Below are 18,259 nucleotides of genomic sequence, written 5' to 3'. Positions count from 1 at the left end.
GAACATTTTCTGCCCGGATCCTTTCTTCTAATCCCAGAATCTGGAAATCTATTTGGGATCATGTTTTGTATGTTCTGACCTTTGAAGTATAATCCCTGGAGCTTCCACCTCCTTAGCTCTATGTGTGTGGACATGGGAAATTTGTGTGTTGACTGGAACGAGGTCCATCGCTTCCCAGGGCCAAACAAGACTGCAGCTCCAACTGTGAAGGGCAGCTTGGAATTCGGGTAAATAGGTAGCAAGGCGGTAACAACACTGCCCTCAATGATGACTGATAGGAAAAGTCTTATTTTTTTAACTGTGATCAAAAACACATAACCCTCAACTAATTTCTAAGTACACAGTACATACAGTATTAACTATCAGCACAGTGTTACACGGTAGATCTCTAGAAATTTTCCATCTTGCATGACAAACAATACCAAGTGAACAGCAATTCTCCCACTCTTCCCTCTCCCCAGCCCCTGGCAACCACCATTCTACCTTCTGTTTCTATGAGTTTAGCTATTTCATATAAGTGGAAACAAGTAGTATTTGTCCTTCGATGACTGGCTGATTTCATTTAACATAATGTGATGAAGGTTCATCCATGTTGTAGCCTATGACAGAACTTCCTTCTTTTTTATGGCTAAATAATATCCTATTTTTTACCTCATTTTCTTCATTCATTCATTCATCCATAGATATTTGTGTTGTTTCCACCTCTTGGTCATTGTAAATAATGCTGAAGTAAACATGGAGTGCAAATCTCTTTTTGATATCTTGATTCAATTCCCATTGATAAATATAACACAGAAGTGGGATCACTGGATCATATGGTAGTTCTATTTATTTATACTGTTTTCCATAGTGGCTGAATTATTTTTAGTTCCCACCAACAGTGCAGAGGAGTTCCAATTTCTTCACATGCATGTCAGCACTTCTTATTCTCTGTTTTTTGGTTTTGGTTTGGTTTGGTTTGGTTTGGTTTGGTTTGGTTTGGTTTGGTTTTATTTTTTTTTTTTTTTTTTTTTTTTTTTTTAAAGATTTTATTTATTTATTTGACAGAGAGAGAGACAGCCAGCGAGAGAGGGAACACAAGCAGGGGGAGTGGGAGAGGAAGAAGCAGGCTCATAGCAGAGGAGCCTGATGTGGGGCTCGATCCTGTAACGCCGGGATCACGCCCTGAGCCGAAGGCAGGCGCTTAACCGCTGTGCCACCCAGGCGCCCCTGGTTTGGTTTTAATAATGGCCATCCTAACAGGTGTGAGATGACATCCCATGGTAGTTTTGATATCAAGCGTCTTTTCGTATACCAGTTAGCCATGAGTGTTATCTTTGTAGAAATGTCTATTCAAGTCCTTGCCCATGATTTATTCAGATGATTTGTTGTTTTTCTTTTCTTTTGTTTTTTGCTATTGAGTTATAGGAATTTCTTATATATTTGGATATTAATCCCTTATCATATATATGGTTTTCAGACATTTTCTTCCATTCTGTAGGTAGCCTTTACATTCCCTTGTTTCCTTTGCCGTACAACTTTTTACTTTTGTGTAGTCTCACTTGTCTGTTTTTGCTTCTGTTGCCTTTGCTTTTGATATCACATCCAAGAAATCATTGCCAGTGTCAGTGCCAACAAGCTTTTCCCCTGTGTTTTCTTCTAGTTTTATAGTGTCAAGTCTTAACATTTGAGCCTTTAATCTGTTTTGAGTTAACTTTTGTGTAGGTATAAGGATGAAATTTCATTCTTTTGCTTGCGGATACCCATTTTCCTAGTACTATTTGTTGAAGGAATTATCTTTTCCCCCTTGTGTACTGTTGGCATTCTGTGGAAATCAGTTTACTGTATATGCATAGGTATTTCTGTTAAAAATGCCATTGGATTTTGATAGGTATTATATTGAATCTGTAAATGACTTTGGGGACTATGAACATTTTAACAGTATTGTCTTCAAATCCATGAACGTGAGATGCCTTTCCATTCATTAGTGTCTTTAATTTCTTTTAGCAATGTTTTGTATTTTTCAGTGTATAAGTTTTTCCCCTCCTTCATTAAGTTTATTCTTAAGAATTTTATTGTTTTTGATGCTATTGTAAGTGGCAGTGTTTTCTTAATTTCTTTTCAGGATTGTTCATTATTAGTATATGAAATGCAACTGATTTTGCATATCGATTTTGTATCCTTCAATGTTGCTAAATAGGTTTCTTAGTTCTAACAGGGTTTTTTTTGTGGAATCTTTAGGGTTTTCTATATATAAGGTCATGACATCTGTGAACAAATAGTGTTACTTTTTCCTTTCCAGTTTGGAATCCTTTATTTCTTTTTCTCCCCCATTCTGGCTAGGACTTCAGTACTATATTGAATAGAAGAGGCTAGAATGAGCTTCCTTGTCTTATTTATTTTCTTAGAAGAAAAACATTCAATTTTTCACCGTTGAATATAGTGTAAGCTGTGAGCTTTTCATATATGACTTTTATTATAGTAAGGTAATTTCCTTTTATTCTTTGTTGACTATTATCATAAAAAAGTCTTGAATGTTTATTAAATGCTTTTTCTGCATCTATTAAGATAATCATATGGCTTATAACCTTTGTTAATATGATTTTATCACATTAATTGATTTTCATATATTATCTTTACATCCTAGGAATAGATAGCACTTGGTCATAGTGTGTGCTCCTTTTGATGTAATGTTGGATTTGGTTTGCTGGCATTTTGTTGAGGATTTTTGCATCTATATTCTTCAGGGATATTGACCTGTAGTTTTCTTGTGTATCTTTTTCTGGTTTTGGTATCGGGTTAATGCTGTCCTCATAAAATGAGTTAAAAATGTTCCCACCTCCTCAGTTTTGGGGAGGAATTTGAGAAGGGTTGACATTAATTCTTCTTTAAAACTCTTCTTTAGGGTACCTGGGTAGCTCAATCAGTTAAGCGTCTGCCTTCAGCTCAAGTCATGACCCCAGGGTCCTAGGATCGAGCCCTGCATTGGGCTCCCTGCTCAGTGGGAAGCCTGCTTCTCCCTCTCCCTCTCCCTCTGCCCCTCCACCCTGCTCGTGCTTGCTCTCTGGCTTGCACTCTCTCTTTCTCTCTTTCTCTCAAATAAATAAATAAAATCTTTTTAAAAACAAATAAATAAAACTCTTCTTTAAAAGAATTTATGGGTAAGCCATGTGGTCCTAGACTTTTCTTCATTAGGGGGGTTTTGATTACTGATTTAATACACTTACTAGTTATAGATTTGTTTTGATTTTCTATTAATTACATGATTCAGTCTTGGCAGATTATATTTTTTCTAGGAATTTATGCCTTTCTTCTGGGTTGTCCAGTTTGTTCATAATTGTTTCTTATAATCCTTTTAATTTTGTGTCATCAGTTGTAATGTCTCTGTTTTCATTTCTGATTTTATTTATTCATAGTGTAGTTAAAGGATTATCAGTTTTATTAATCTTTTCAAAAACCAATTCTTGGGGTGCCTGGGTAGTTAAGCATTTGACTCTTGATGTCAGCTCAGGTCTTCTTCTCAGGGTCATGGGTTCAAGCCCCATGTTGGGCTCCATACTGAGCATGGAGCCTACTTTAAAAAAAAAAAACAATTCTTAGTTTTGTTAATTTTTTTTTCTGCTTTTGTTTTTCTGGTTTCTATTTCATTTATTTCTGCTCTAAACAGAAATACACCTTTAAATATAAAGTGAGCCTCTTATAGACAGAATATAGATGGATGTTGTTTTATTATCCATTGAGACACTCTCCATTTACATTTAATTATTAATAGTGAAGGACTTACTGTTAGCATTTTGTAAATTTGTGTCTCTTTTGTAGCCTTTTGACATTTTTTTCCTCTTTCATTGTCTTCCTGTGCATTTTACTGATATTTTGTAGAAACATGTTTTTATTGCTTTCTCATTTTCTTTTGTATATCTTCTGTAGCTATTTTCTTTGTGGTTACCATGAGGCTTACATAAAATATTTCATAGTTCTAACAGTCTCTTTTAAGCTGACAACTTCAATCACATGTAAAAAAACATACACTTTCACCTCCTACCACAACATGCACAATTTATGATATTGATATCTGCGTTCTTTTAACAAATTTTTATGTTTATAGTTATTCTTGATATATTTCTCTTAATTTCTGTGCTATACTTATATGTGATTTGCACACTGCTGCTACAGTATTTCATTATTCTGTATTTGTCTATATATTTGCCTTTACCAGTGAGATTTTTACTTCATATGCTTTCATGTTACAGTTTCACATCCTTTCATTTCAAATTCTTGTTCTGTTTTCATTACGCTTCTAGTAAGGCAGGTCCAGCAGTAACAAATTCCCTCAGTTTGTTTATGTGGGAAAATCTTTATCTCTCCTTCATTTTTTAAAGGATTAATTTGTTGGATATAGTACTCTTGGTAGCAGACTGTTTCCCACCATTCTAGGTATATCATCCTATTTTCCCCTGACCTGCAAAGTTTTTTCTGAGAAGTCCTTTGAGAGTCTTAAGGGATTCCATGTATATTACAAGTTTCTCTTTTGCTACTTCACAAAATTCTCTTCATCTTTGACTTTTGAAAATTTGATTATAATGTGTCTTCGTATGTCTGAATTTATCTAGACTTGAGACTTTTGGGCTTCTTGGATCTAGATGTCCATTTCTTTCCTGATTTGAGAAGTTTTGGGCCATTATTTCTCTCTGTAAGCCTTCTACTCCTTTCTCTCTTCTCCTTCTGAGATTCTGATAATATGTATTTTGGTCCAGTTGATGGTGTCCAATAAGTCCCTTAGGCTTTCTTCACTCTTTTTCATTCTTTTTTTTTTCCTTTGTATTTCTTTGACTGAATAATTTCAAGTTGCCTGTCTTCCAGTTCAGTTATCCTTTCTTCTTGCTCAGGTATGCTGTTGAACCCATCTAGTGATTTTTTTAGTTCAGTTATTCTAGTATTTAGCTCCAGAATTTCTGTTTAGTTCCTTTTTGTATTTTTTATCTCTTTGTTAATATTCTCATTTTGTGCATACATAATTTTCTTGAGCACATTGAACATCTTTATGATGGTTAATTTGGATTTTTTATCAGATGATTTATATACCTCTCCTTATTTAGGGTTGGTTTCTGGAGGTTTATTTTGATTTTCTGATCAAGCCATGTCTACTTGTTTCTTCATTTTTCTGATAACTTTATATTGGGATTTGCACATCTAAAGTTACCTCTCTCAGTCTTTACAGACCATTTTTGTTTAGGGAAAACCCTTATCAATCTGCTTGGCTAATTTTCTGGGGACCTTTGAAACTTTTTCTGAGGGTTGCAACTTCTCTGAGCTTCTGCATGCAGTTTCTCAGGTAGACAGTCTTGCACTCTTCTTTTCAAGAGCTTGTAATTTTTGCTCTCTCATGTTTATTTGTAGCAGTGCAACTGCTCTGGTTTTGCAGCAGCAAGCCACTCAGCTCTCTTCTTCTGAGTGACAAGCATCCAGAGTATGCCAGTTCCCATCAATGACCCAAGTCAGACAAGACAGATACCATCTCCCTTGGTCAGCCCTCTGATAAGAATGCCAGATATACACTCCACCCTGTATCTCCCTCTTGAGAGAGAAGCCTTAGGTTGTGAACATTTCTCCCAATCTTACCAAGCCATGCTGGCTGCAGCAAGCCACCCACCACTTTCCTTTAATTTCAGCAACCTCCATGTGTCCAATCTATGCTAATTCACTCAGAATTCTGAGTGAGGCAAGACAAACATTCCTTCATCAACCTTCCAAAAAGCCACAACATTGGAGGTATTCTCCACTCTTCACTTTACCCCGAGGGAATAGTGAAGGGCCAGGGTATTTTCTTGCAGTCTTGACCTGTGACAGTTTCAGGGAGGGGCTCACACAGGTAAAGTGAAATTGTTCTTATTATCCTTTTCAATATGGTTCTTTGGCTTTTTGCTCTCCTGTAGTACTGCAACCTCTTAACTGCATTCTAACATTTTCATAAAGCCATTATGATGCATATACCATGGCTAAATTGTGTTTCTGTGGGGGAACAAGAACTGAGACTTTTTATTTTGCCATCTTGCTGACATCACTCCTAGGAAAATATTTTTAAATCTACTTGGACTATGATAAATAGTTTTGGCATCTTTTTCTTTTTACTTTACTTAGTATCATAAGCATTCTTAAATAAAAATTTTTTCAGAAACATATTTTTTGGTCAACCTGGTATCTGGTGACTGTGATATGATAAGTCATATGGTTTTATTTTTTTCCTCTCTCCTTAATAAAGTTTATAAAAGCATTCATTTTTAATTGCTTACAGTATATTTTCCATTAAGTAGGTTTACCATAACTTCATCTTTTTCCCATTTTCAGACATACCCTCATTTCAGTTGATTTTCAGTTATAAATAATGGTGTGTGTATTTGTGCACATATCTATTTATATCCTGAAGATAGATTCCTAGTACTGTCATGGGTCACAGGGACAGGATAGGAACTGCTTAAAATTATTCAGGCATAATTCTAAATGCCTTCTGAAGAGGCCAAACCAACATGCATTCCCAGCAGTTTTTTATGATAATATCTGTCTCATCACAGCCTCTTCTCACCACATTAATTATTGGTATTTGGATATTTGAAGAGAAAGTTCCCATTCATTTTGAACTTTTTGTTTTTAGTGTACAAACGTATGCCCTTACACATTTTATACTCTTCTATAGCTGCATTTTCACAAGTGTGTTTCTCTGGGGAAGAGTCCTTCCTTTTATATAACATCTACAATACTGAATCAGATAGCCTTCCCTATGTGATGGCACCCACATTTGCACCACTGATATAATAAATACTTTGGAATGGAGATATCACTAATGGGAAATGTATTTGATTTATTTTTATTTTAAACATTTCAAATGTTATAATAATACTCTATATAACAAAATGGAAAGAACGATTTGCTTTAAAAACCACCCTTCCTTAAGAGTCCACCCAGTCCGAAGAAGGACTTTGAGTGCATTTTATTATATCCTATATCAACATTTTACATATTACCAGAGCAGCTTTGTAAGGAACACTTTTATAATTCTCTTTTGTTCTATTCTTTATTGGAGCTTTTTTTCAGATGTCTGCATTGGGAAGGACCATATCTTGCACAAACCCTTTTATTTTCTTCCTTTTGAAATAGATTAGGTAAGGAATATTAGAGCATGGGATGCTTCACCTTGGACCAGAGTTCTCTTTGTTGATAAGTCACCTTTGCAGAAAAAGGTGTGGAGTTAGCTGAAATCCAAAAATTACAAAGAATTTGCGGCATCCTCCTGAAATTTACACATTACTTTGAGTGAGAAAACAACAGGAGAAATGGAGACTGTCATTGATATTAGATTATCCATGCTCTTACATGGTCAGATATCTTGTATTGTCTTTATTTCTCTATGGAGCCAGCACAGCTTCTAATTTATAAGTCAACCACTTTGGCCTCTGCCAAAGCAGCATGTGTGTATATGCTGGGCCCACATTGGTCCTTTCAGCTAGCTTTGTCTCTGCAGGAAACAACCCTTTGAAATTAAATTTCTCATAGCACAGCTGTTTCCCCAGCAGAAATCCTATTCTCTTGGCTTACTTTTTCATTTTCTCTAAAATCTCTGTAAAGGGCATGGCTGTCTTTGGCAAAACCATTTCATTGAATACCGAGCCACAGGATTTCCACCCACGCCATCCCAGAGTGAGCCTGGGAAGAGAGAAAAATGCTCTTGCATTCAACATTTGACAGAGGCAATGCAAAGAGAGATACTGTTTCCAAGTTACCAGCTTTTCCTATCTTGTTGCCCTCTCCCTCAGTTAAGTGAATTGGATTGAGTTTGACTCATCAGATACTGAAGAAAAACTAAATATTGACAAGGGAATAACTTTGTGAACTTTGAATCTTTAGCATCAGTTTGAATTAGAGCTCCAAAATTAGATTGTCCACCATTCTTTTTTTCATGCCTTTTCATCCCATATATGTTTCTCAGCATTAAAGATTCATGTCCAAAGACTTCCAGTAATTGTTCAGTACTGGGTCCCTTCCCTTTTTCTCAGGTGGGCAGATGCTCTATCACTGCTCCCTACCACGTCATGACTTCTAGTGTCTTGGCTCCTAAAGGGGCAGCTGGGGTAAGATGGGTGGGGAGATAGTATTGCCTAAGACAGGACACAGGGCCTCTACTCCCTTGATAAATTAATCAAGTAAATCTTCTAAAGAGATCATAATGACTGGCAACTCACTCCTTTAAGGTCCACATTCCTTTTATTATAAACGCATACACACCGACAAAACCCCTCTTCCATTTAAATAACAATATATTGAGATGCTCATTCCATTATCAAATGCTTTTCATTTATGTTTAAGCCTTTCATCAAGACTTCCCAACTATGAAATAGCCTAATGATTTTTACCCATATGAAACAATTCAGTTAGTATTTCCTCATTAAGAGTGAAGAATAATAAGAAAAGCCACTTCCCCCTTCAAAAAGTCATTAGAGGCATAGCTTAAATTATACTGAGAAAAAGCTCAGTCTCCATTCATTCAGCCTCCTTCCCTACTTCTATCCCAAGCAGAGGCTTATCCCAAAGGTTTTCAGTGACTACTATAAGAAATTGAAGAGTTAGTAAATATCTAATGCCTCTAAAGTTTATAATCCTGCTTGTGTGTTTATAACCTTCTCTGTGGCATGACTATTCCTGTATTAAAAAAAAATACATTCTTTACAGAGCACTGTTTTTTTATCTAATATTTAAGAAAATAATAATTTCTTGATCCAAAGCATCACACATCAAAGATGTAAGAAATGGATTAGCAAACATACTAAGCCAGCTTACTTGAGTGGTCATGCAGCCAGAAATGACCAGTTAACTTTACATCCTCGAAGAGATTCAACTTACTTTTGGCTAATACACAGCAAGTATGCAATAGCTTATTTTCTTTCCCTTTAACCTCCTGCTTTGGTAAGAACTAATGGTTACCTTCTCTCTTTTACTGTACTCCCCTGGCTCCAGTTACTATTTTGCTGAAATATGAGACTATCTCTAATCATCTTCTGTAATTAGAGTACCTAACTTTTTGAGATTTTCTGACATGGACCCATTTTCAATTATTCTTTCTTATTGTTCCCATAAACCATGAAAAACCATGAAAATGTCAACATTCCAACCATTTCATGATTTCTAGATGGGCACTCAAAAGAAACCCAAGTATCCTTTACCAGCTGAACTTTGGCAAAGAAACTACCATTCTGATACAGAGGACCATACTAGGAAGAAAATCCATAGGGAATACATCTATTAGATTAGGACTATGCCAGTTTTTCAAAGTGCTCTACACTGGTGACATGATTGTGAGCAAGATGCAGTCCCTAAAGAAGCTTATACTCTGTCTGTAGAGATTTAAAAAAAAAAAAAACTATCTGAATGCAATTTAATATATGCTACAAAAAGTATGGTATTGAAACACTTAACTGAGCCTTAGGAAGAGAAAAGAAGATTGTGGAAGAATTCATGAAGTAAGTGATATTTAAGCCTACAAAGACAAATAGAAGTTAGTCATACAGAGGATTGAGACAGGGAGAAACCTGTGTGGGTGCCTAACTGTGAGAGACCACAACACATTTGCAGGGCTGCAGGTATCCTAGGCAGATGGAAGAGCCTAGAAAATTATGTTTAAGAGTTGATGTTTTATCTTAGAGCAATGTGGAACTATCAGAAGGTATAAATGGGATGTGACATGATCAGATATATATTTTAGAAAGATCAGTCTGACTGTAGGATAGAGAGGACTGGAGTCAGATTCAATCAGAGACAGAACCAGATTCGCTTGAACTATAGCAAGGATAACAGAAAGGGAGAAACATAGTCTAACAAGAGGGTTCAGCCTGTAGTGTTGATTTCAAGGTGTCTTTGGAAAAATAAATGGATATGTACAACAAACAGTGATGGATATTCAGATCTGGAGCTGGGGAGGGAACTTAGAAATACAAATCTGGAGAGCCATCAAAAAAATAGCTAATGATTTCAGCCATTAGAATAAGTGATGTCAGTCAGAGTAGAGTGAGAAGATGGTGGATAGAACCAGTGGAACACAAACACTTCATATGTTTTCTAAGAGTAATAGACAGTGAAGGAACCTGAGGAGCTTAAACAGTGTAACCAGAGAGAGCCAAGAACAAAACAGAGAGACAGAGAGATGAGATACTACAGATGTCAAGAGATATTAACAGCATTCCATGTTGTAAGGAGGTTAAGTAAGATAGTAATTGGAAAGTGTCATTTGAATTTCCCAACAAGGAAATTATTGATATAAAGCAGTTTCAGCAGAGTGGCAGGTATGGAAGCTGAAATGGACTGACAGTTAAAGACATACAGGCAGATGGGGCATCTGGGTGGCACAGTCTGTTGAACATCCAACTCTTGGTTTCTGCTCAGGTTGTGATCTCAGCGTCATGAGATCAAGCCCCTTATCAGGTCATGCTGAGCTGGGAGTACGCTTGAGATTCTCTTTCTCCCTCTCCCTGTGCCCCTGCACCTCCTCAAATAAATAAATAAATCTTAAAAAAAAAAAAAGACATACAGGCAGAAAGTATATAGACAACTGCTATGAAGACGCTTGATTTATAGCTTCCACTTTGATCTTCGCTCCACTACCCCTTTTCTGATACTCCCTTTCTGTGACTTTTACCAGTAACATCCCCAATTTCTAACTCATTTCTATTGAATCACTTTTCTTTACTGTTACTGATTTCTCTCTAAAGTAGAATAAGTCCTTTTCTTTCTTCTTTTCCCCTAGACAATTTCTGACGTTATCCAGAGCTCTTGTTTTGCTTTTCCAGGTTACACACAGTCTTCTTCATGACCACCTCATTTCCCTTTCTGGTCTCCTTCCTTAATATCACTTAGTCACGTTTGTCTCTAACTTTCAAGCAAAAAGTAAATCCACAGAGTATCACAATAGTAATGTCAGAACCATTTATAAAATGTCATTTGGGAGCTATGTAAGAAACAAACATTGTATCTACCCCCTAGAAAAGCTTAGGGTTACAATGTAGATGAGAAGTCCAGTCTCATGCAAAGAATGGCTAGTGATATGATAAGTGGAAAAAACATAGGGTAAATGGAATAAAGTTGGATGAATAATAACTGATTCCAGTTTCTAGAACTCCCTTAGGTACACCAAAATAGGGCGTTTATGATACAGTGGTTTTTTTCTTGGTCTTTTAGCTAAGTAAGAATATACTCCTTTCATTGTTTGGTTCTCATACTTTCAGTATCTCTGAACCCAGGCCAGCCCATGCCTAAGAAATGCACACCCTATTAATGATTATTATTATTGGTGGAATATAAAGTATTCATTACAGAGGATTCTAATATTATCACTTTAATGTAACACAGTTTATGCTTTAAAATTTTGAAATTGCTATGAACTGATGATAAAATGAGTAAATTCTTATTGGTCTTGATGATCCATCATTGTTGATATTCAGATATTAACTTCATATCCATTTGTTAACTGAGAATGAGTCATCTGCTAGCTAAAGGCTTAGACGAGCCTTTGCTATCACAGAACTTCAAAAGTTCTCTGTTGGTTTCTATTATGGGCTTTGTGCCTGACCTTGCTAGTCTGTGCCTTTTTCTTGAAAGTACTTTTTTGTGAGCTTTATGACAGTATTTCTATTACAGGTCTGGTGGTGACAAAACTGAACTATGTTGCTCTTAAAATAAATTGTCAGGTGATTGATGGAATGGTTATGAGAAATAGGTGTAGGTTGCTTGTTAATATATGGCACTAAATTACTTGATTATTGCATTCTCCAGACCAGGCTCTTGAGAATCTTCTAATATGTTTTACCTCAAGGGTCTAGAAAACAGCTATTCAAACCTGAATATATTTATCTTCACCAGGTCTTTCAAAGGAAAAAATCAGTTCATTACGTAAAAATTTAGCTTGCTGTCACAATATCCTAGGAACTCTCTGTGCTTGTAGCAAGATGTTCTCTTCATTCCTTGGATTACTTGGAAGAGAGACGTGTTCCAACTACTTACAAGGTTTTTTAAATCTGATTGGGAAGAGAGTTGTTCATTCTTTTTGTTTTTGCGGTATTTGAAGTATAGGTGACATCAGGAGTGAGCAGAAAAAAGACACCGATGATTTAAGTCTTCTGACTGTGATGATTGCGGCCAGTCTGAGGCTGATATGACGAATACCATAGTGCCAGGAGCTGGTTTGTCCCTGAGAGCAAAAAGCTTTCCTGTATGCTCAGGGCATTTTTATTTCTTTTCATGAAATTGCCGGCTCTGTGTCCTTTCACACTTTGAAAAGGCTCTCTGGACTTCTCTCATTCTCTAAAACAATGGTAAATGCATGAAAGAAAAAGTTAACTAGGCTTTGAAGCCTCCTGTTTCCTTGGGAGAATGATGATAATATCCAAGTTTTCACTAGTCATAATTTAGATGAATGACGTAGTCCAGCAGAGAAATGTGACCATTATATAAGAGATAGTCCAGAAATAATCACAACTCTAAAAGACTGTAAGTTTATAAAAAGACACTATAGCTAGAAACACACCTGGTCTCTGGGGCTTAAGACATATAGGCTGTGCTCTGAAGATTTCTGTTTAAAAACACAATTCTCATTCAGATGCCCAATAAACAGAAACTGGTTTATTCCTGAAGAATTTTTTTGTCCCCACATGAAGAGATGATGCAGTGCTTTATGGTTTCTTCCAAGTTTGGGTTAGGTCCAGAACTCAAACTTCATTCCCCATTTGCTACTCAGGTCCCTAGGCAGTGCTTCTCTCTCCCTCTCTGTCTTCCTCCCTCTCACTTTACCTCTCTTCCTTTCAATTAATACTATAACCCCAGAAATCATGTGAAAGTTGTGAAGGGAAACATGAATTAGACACTAACTTGATCTCACAGGACTCTGAACTGAGTGATGGTACGGTGGGTGGTGGACAGACACATCAATGTGGTCACATCATAACAAGCGCATGTTAGTAATGTCTAGAACTGAGAGGAAAGCAGACAGCAGCCTCCTACCAATAAAAATAGAAATATGGAAGAAGTATAGGAGGGTGCTCGAGATTTTTTCTTCTGCTTATAAACAAAGACTTCTTAAGTCTTTTGGTATGTTAAGTCAAGTAATCCTATTAGCTTTTTCAAAGGCTGTTGATGGTTATTACCTCTATCTAACTCTTCCAGTTTAGTTGTGTAATCATGAAAAATATAGATCCTAAATTCCTAGTTCAGTCACCAGACTGATCCTAGAAAATTTCCTGGGCTTCAAAGAAGTCCGAGGCGTTACTGAGAAAGCATTTCAAAAGTCCTTCATGTTCTCCTGTGTCTGTAAGTGCTCCCTGTCTATATAGACTAAGGAGGGTTACAGTGCAAAGTGTTTCAGTGCATAACGAAGTTCTCCTACTACAGGCTGTTACCTCCACATTATTATAACATATAATAGAAACATCTTGAATCCTTTGACTTTAACTTGTTTATTCTCTCCTAATTCTCTTTAGTATTATAATATAGGTCACATTTTTCTGACACTAAAATTGCTTACCTAACATGAGAAAGTTAGATGAAAAGATCCCTCAGGCTTCTTTCAATTTTTAAAATTCTGCAAATAACTGATTGTCAAATGTGTAATTAGTTGAGTGATGGGCTAAAACATGCCTTCATCTGATATGCTGTTACTCCTCACTTCCCACATTTGTGGAAACATAGCACTTTATTTGCTCCCTGGGAGAAGAAAAAGAAACTGAATGATTTTTAGAAAGACAGCTAACCAAAGATATTTAGAATTAAAAAAAAAATAGTCACCAAGTTATAAAAAACACTATTAATGCCTTTTTAAAAATCAAGGATTAATAGATTAAGATCCAGTTTCCTTTAATTGCTAACATTTTTATTAATATCATCAGTTTCAAACAAGAATTTGTTCTCAGCTTTCCAGTCTTTATTCTCTCAATGAAAATCAAGACCATTTCAACTTTGCTTTAAATTGTTTTTTTTACCTATTTAATAAGGCATGAGTAAATAATATTTTGAAAACTGAAATCTGAGAATCTTTTCAACTGATGTCAAAGAATTTCTATTGAGATTTGGTCACTTTCCAAATGGGACTTTATATTTACCTGAGAGTACAAGTTTTCAGACTGATACCAGTTATTTGTACATATATAGATGATTTTGTGTTAGTGGGTTATGATTCAAAATTATAAGACGTTTAATTAATACCTTCTTAGGGGGGAAAAAAGAAAGCTTTTCATTCCATACTTTAAATGAATTTAAAGTAAATAGCATTGTAAAATCACATTATTGGTGCTTAATTGGGTGGTGGAATGCTCTAATGAATCACGCTAGATAAAAAAGATACAGACTGCAACTGAACACGGAGGAGAGTAACATGTTTTTAGGCATCACTGTCACCTTTCATTTGTTTGAAACAAATGGATAGTAGTTAGATGTCATGGAGCATTTTGTTTTCTTGCAGAAAATTTCTTGATTGTATTTATTTTGCTGTTTCATATTATAGTTTGCATAGCATAGAGTCTTCGGTTTGAAATGGTTTGATGATAATTTATCCCTTGCTTCTTCCTTCCCAATTCCATCATTTAAACACTGTTTCTACTTCAAGTAGTGAAAAATAAAGATGTCGGAACAAACCCTGTAGGATAACGTCATTTCCGTATATCCGGTTGTCAATCCTAGTTTTTCCAATCTCACTCTGGAATTTGCTCATTTTTTATGGACTTGGAGCTTCAATTTCTAGTGGGAGTTCAGAATGCCAAACATATTTTTTTTATTTAGCCTGTTTTTTTAATTTTTTTTTATTTTTTTTTTTAAAGATTTTATTTATTCATTCGACAGAGATAGAGACAGCCAGTGAGAGAGGGAACACAAGCAGGGGGAGCGGGAGAGGAAGAAGCAGGCTCATAACGGAGGAGCCTGATGTGGGGCTCGATCCCATAACGCTGGGATCACGCCCTGAGCCGAAGGCAGACGCTTAACCGCTGTGCCACCCAGGCGCCCCATAGCCTGTTTTTTTTAAATTGAAGTGTAGTTGACATACAATATTATATTAGTTTCAAGTGTAAAACACAGTGATTCAGCATTTGTATAAATTAGGAACTGATCACCATCATAAATCTACCATCTGTCACCATACAAAGTTTTATGATATTATGCAGTGTATTCCCTATTCTATACATTGTATCTGCCTGTCTTATTTATTTTATAACCAGAATTATGTACCTTTACACCCCCATTCCCCCATTTGTCCATCCCTCCAACCCCCTCTACTTTGGCAACCACCAGATTGTTATCTGTATCTATGAGTCTGTTTCTGTTTTGTTTGTTCATTTCTTTCGTTTTTTAGATTCCACATATAAGTGAAATCATATGCTATTTGTATTTCTGTATCTGACTTATTTGACTTAGCATCATATCCTCTGAGTCCATACATGCTGTTGCAAATGACAGGATTTCATTCTTCTGTATGTCCTGAGTAATACTCCATTGTATGTAGGTATACGCACAGACACACAAACATACACCCCACATCCTTATCCATTCATGTTGATGAGCACTTCAGTTGCTTACATATCGTGGCTGTAGTAAAAAATGTTGCAATGAACTTGGGTTGCATACCTCTTTTCAAATTACTGTTTTTGTTTTCTGTGGATAAATACCCACAAGTAGAATTGCTAGCTCATATGATAGTTCTATTTTTAATTTTTTTGAGGACCCTTTATACTGTTTTCCACAGTAACACCACCTTTTTGCATTCCCACCCAGCAGGGCACAGGATTCCCTTTTATCTGCACCCTTGCCGGCAATTGCAATTTCCTCTCTTTTTGGTAACAGCCATTCTGACAGGTGTAAATGTTATTGTTATTTTGATTACTATTTCCCTAATGATTAGTGATGAGCATTCTTTCGTGTGTCTGTTGGCCCTCTGTGTGTCTTCTTTGGAGAAATGTCTATCCATAATGTCCTCTGCCCATTTTTTAACTGAATTGTTTATTTCTCTGATACTGAGTTGTGTGAGTTCTTTACGTAGTTTGAATAATAACCCCTTACCAGTTGTAAATATCTTTTCCCATTCAGTATGTTGCCTTTTCATTTTGTTGGTGGTTTCCTTTACTTCCTTCAAACTCAAAATATGAGTTTGATTTAGACTCGTTTATTTATTTTCACTTTTGTTGCCCTTTCCTGAAGAGACAGATCAAAAAAATATATTGTTAAGACCAATGTCTAAGAGTTTACTGTCTATATTTTCTTTTGGAGTTTTGTGATTTCTGGTCCTACATTTAGGTCTTTAATCCATTTTGAGCTTATTTTTATATGTGCTGTAAGAAGTCTGGTTTCATTCTTTTGCATGCACTTGTCCAATTTTCCCAACAGCAATTATTAAAGACTGTCTGTTCCCCATTGTATATTCTTGCCTCTGTCAAAGATTAACTGAACATATAAGTGTGGATTTATTTCTGTATTCTGTTTCATTTATCTTTGTGTCTGTTTTTGTGCCAGTACCATAGTACCATACTGTTTTGATTACTACAGCTTCATAGCATAGTCTGAAATCAGGGAGCATATTACTTTCAGCTCTGTTCTTCTTTCTCAAGATTGCTTTGACTGGGGTCTTTAGTGACTCCATACAAATTTTAAGATTATTTGTCCTAGTTCTCTGAAAAATGACACTGGTATTGTGATTGGAATTGCAGTAAATCTGTAGATTGTTTGGGGGTGGCGGGTAGTAGTATGGGCATTTTAACAATATTCTTTCAATCCATGTACATGGAGTATCTTTCCATTTGTGTCATCTTCAGTTTCTTTTATCAATTTCTTAAGGTTTTCAGAGTAGGTCTTTCACCTCATTGGTTAAATTCATTCCTAGGTATCTTATTATTTTTGGTGCAGTTGTAAATGGGATTGTTTTCTTAATTTCTCTTTCTGATAGTTCATTATTAGTATTGGGAAATACAACAGATATATGCATATTAATTTTGTATCCTATAACTTTACCAAATTTATTTTAGTTCTAGTAGTTTTGGTGGATTCTTCAGGGTTTTCTATATGTATTATCATATCATCCGCAAACAGCAACAGTTTTACCTCTTCCTTACCTATTTGGTTTTTTCTTATTACTGTGGCTGGGACTCCCAATATTGTGTTGAATAAAAGTGACGGGAGCAGGCATCCTTGTCCTGTTTCTGATTTTAGCTTTAAGCTTTTCACCATTGAGTCTGATGTTAGCTGTAGGTTTTTCATGTATGGGCTTTATTACATTGAGGTATGTTACCTCTGAACCCCATTTGTTGAGAGTTTTTATCTTAAACAGATATCAAATGTTATCAAATGCTTTCTCTGCATCTATTGAGATGATAAGGCTTTTTATCCTTTTTGTTAATATGGTATATCACATTGATTAGTTTGCAAATATTGAAACATCCTTGCAATCCTGTAATCAATCCCACTTGATCGTGGTATACGTACTTTAAATGTATTGCTGAATTTAGTTTACTACTATTTTGTTCAGGATTTTTGCATCTGTGTCCATGAGGCGTATTGTCTCTTTTTGCATTGTCTTCGGGTTTGGTATCAGGTAATGTTGGCCTCATAGAAAAACTTGCAGCATGTTCCATCTTCTTCAGTTTTTTGGAAAAGTTTGAGATGGATAGTTACTAACTCTTAAATGTTTGATAGAATTTACCTCTGAAACCATCTGGTCCTGGACTTTTGTTTGAGAGTTTTTCGATTACTGGTCTGTTCACATTTTCTATTTCTTCTTGATTCAGTTTTGAAAGATTGTATGTTTTTAGGAATTTATCCATTTCTTCTAGGTTATCCCCTTCATTAGCATGTAATTGTTCATAGAAGTATCTTATGATCCTTTGTGTTTCTGTGGTATAAGTTGTAACTTCTCTTATTTCTGATTTTATTGATTTGGGCTCTTTTTTCTCTTGATGAGTCTGGCTCAAGGTTTTTCAGTTTAGTATTTCTTTTCAAAGAACCAGCTCTTAGTTTCATTGATCTTTTCTACTTTTTTTTAAACTTTCTATTTCATTTATTTCCACTCTGATCTTTTTTATTTCCTTCCTTTGTAAATTTGGGCTCTGTTCTTTTTCTAGTTCCTTTAGGTATAAAATTGTTCATTGGAGATTTTTCTTGTTTCTTGAGGTGGACCTGTATCACAGTAAACTTCCCTGTTACAACCTCTTTTGTTGAATCCATTGTTGAAAACTATTGTTTTCTTTTTCATTTGCCTCAATGTATTTTT

General features: G+C 35.7%; 1 protein-coding gene across 7 annotated transcripts in view; it reads left to right on the top strand.

Annotated features, from left to right (window-relative positions):
- Positions 1-18,259, top strand: part of PSD3 (pleckstrin and Sec7 domain containing 3) — a 701,003-nt gene that overhangs the window by 603,310 nt on the left and 79,434 nt on the right. The gene's annotated exons all lie outside the window — the stretch shown is intronic.

The sequence above is a fragment of the Ursus americanus genome, chromosome 27, assembly GCF_024610735.1.
Source record: "Ursus americanus isolate L20-20 chromosome 27, mUrsAme1.1.p, whole genome shotgun sequence".
NCBI lineage: Eukaryota > Metazoa > Chordata > Mammalia > Carnivora > Ursidae > Ursus > Ursus americanus.
This window is presented reverse-complemented; position numbering and strand designations above follow the sequence as displayed.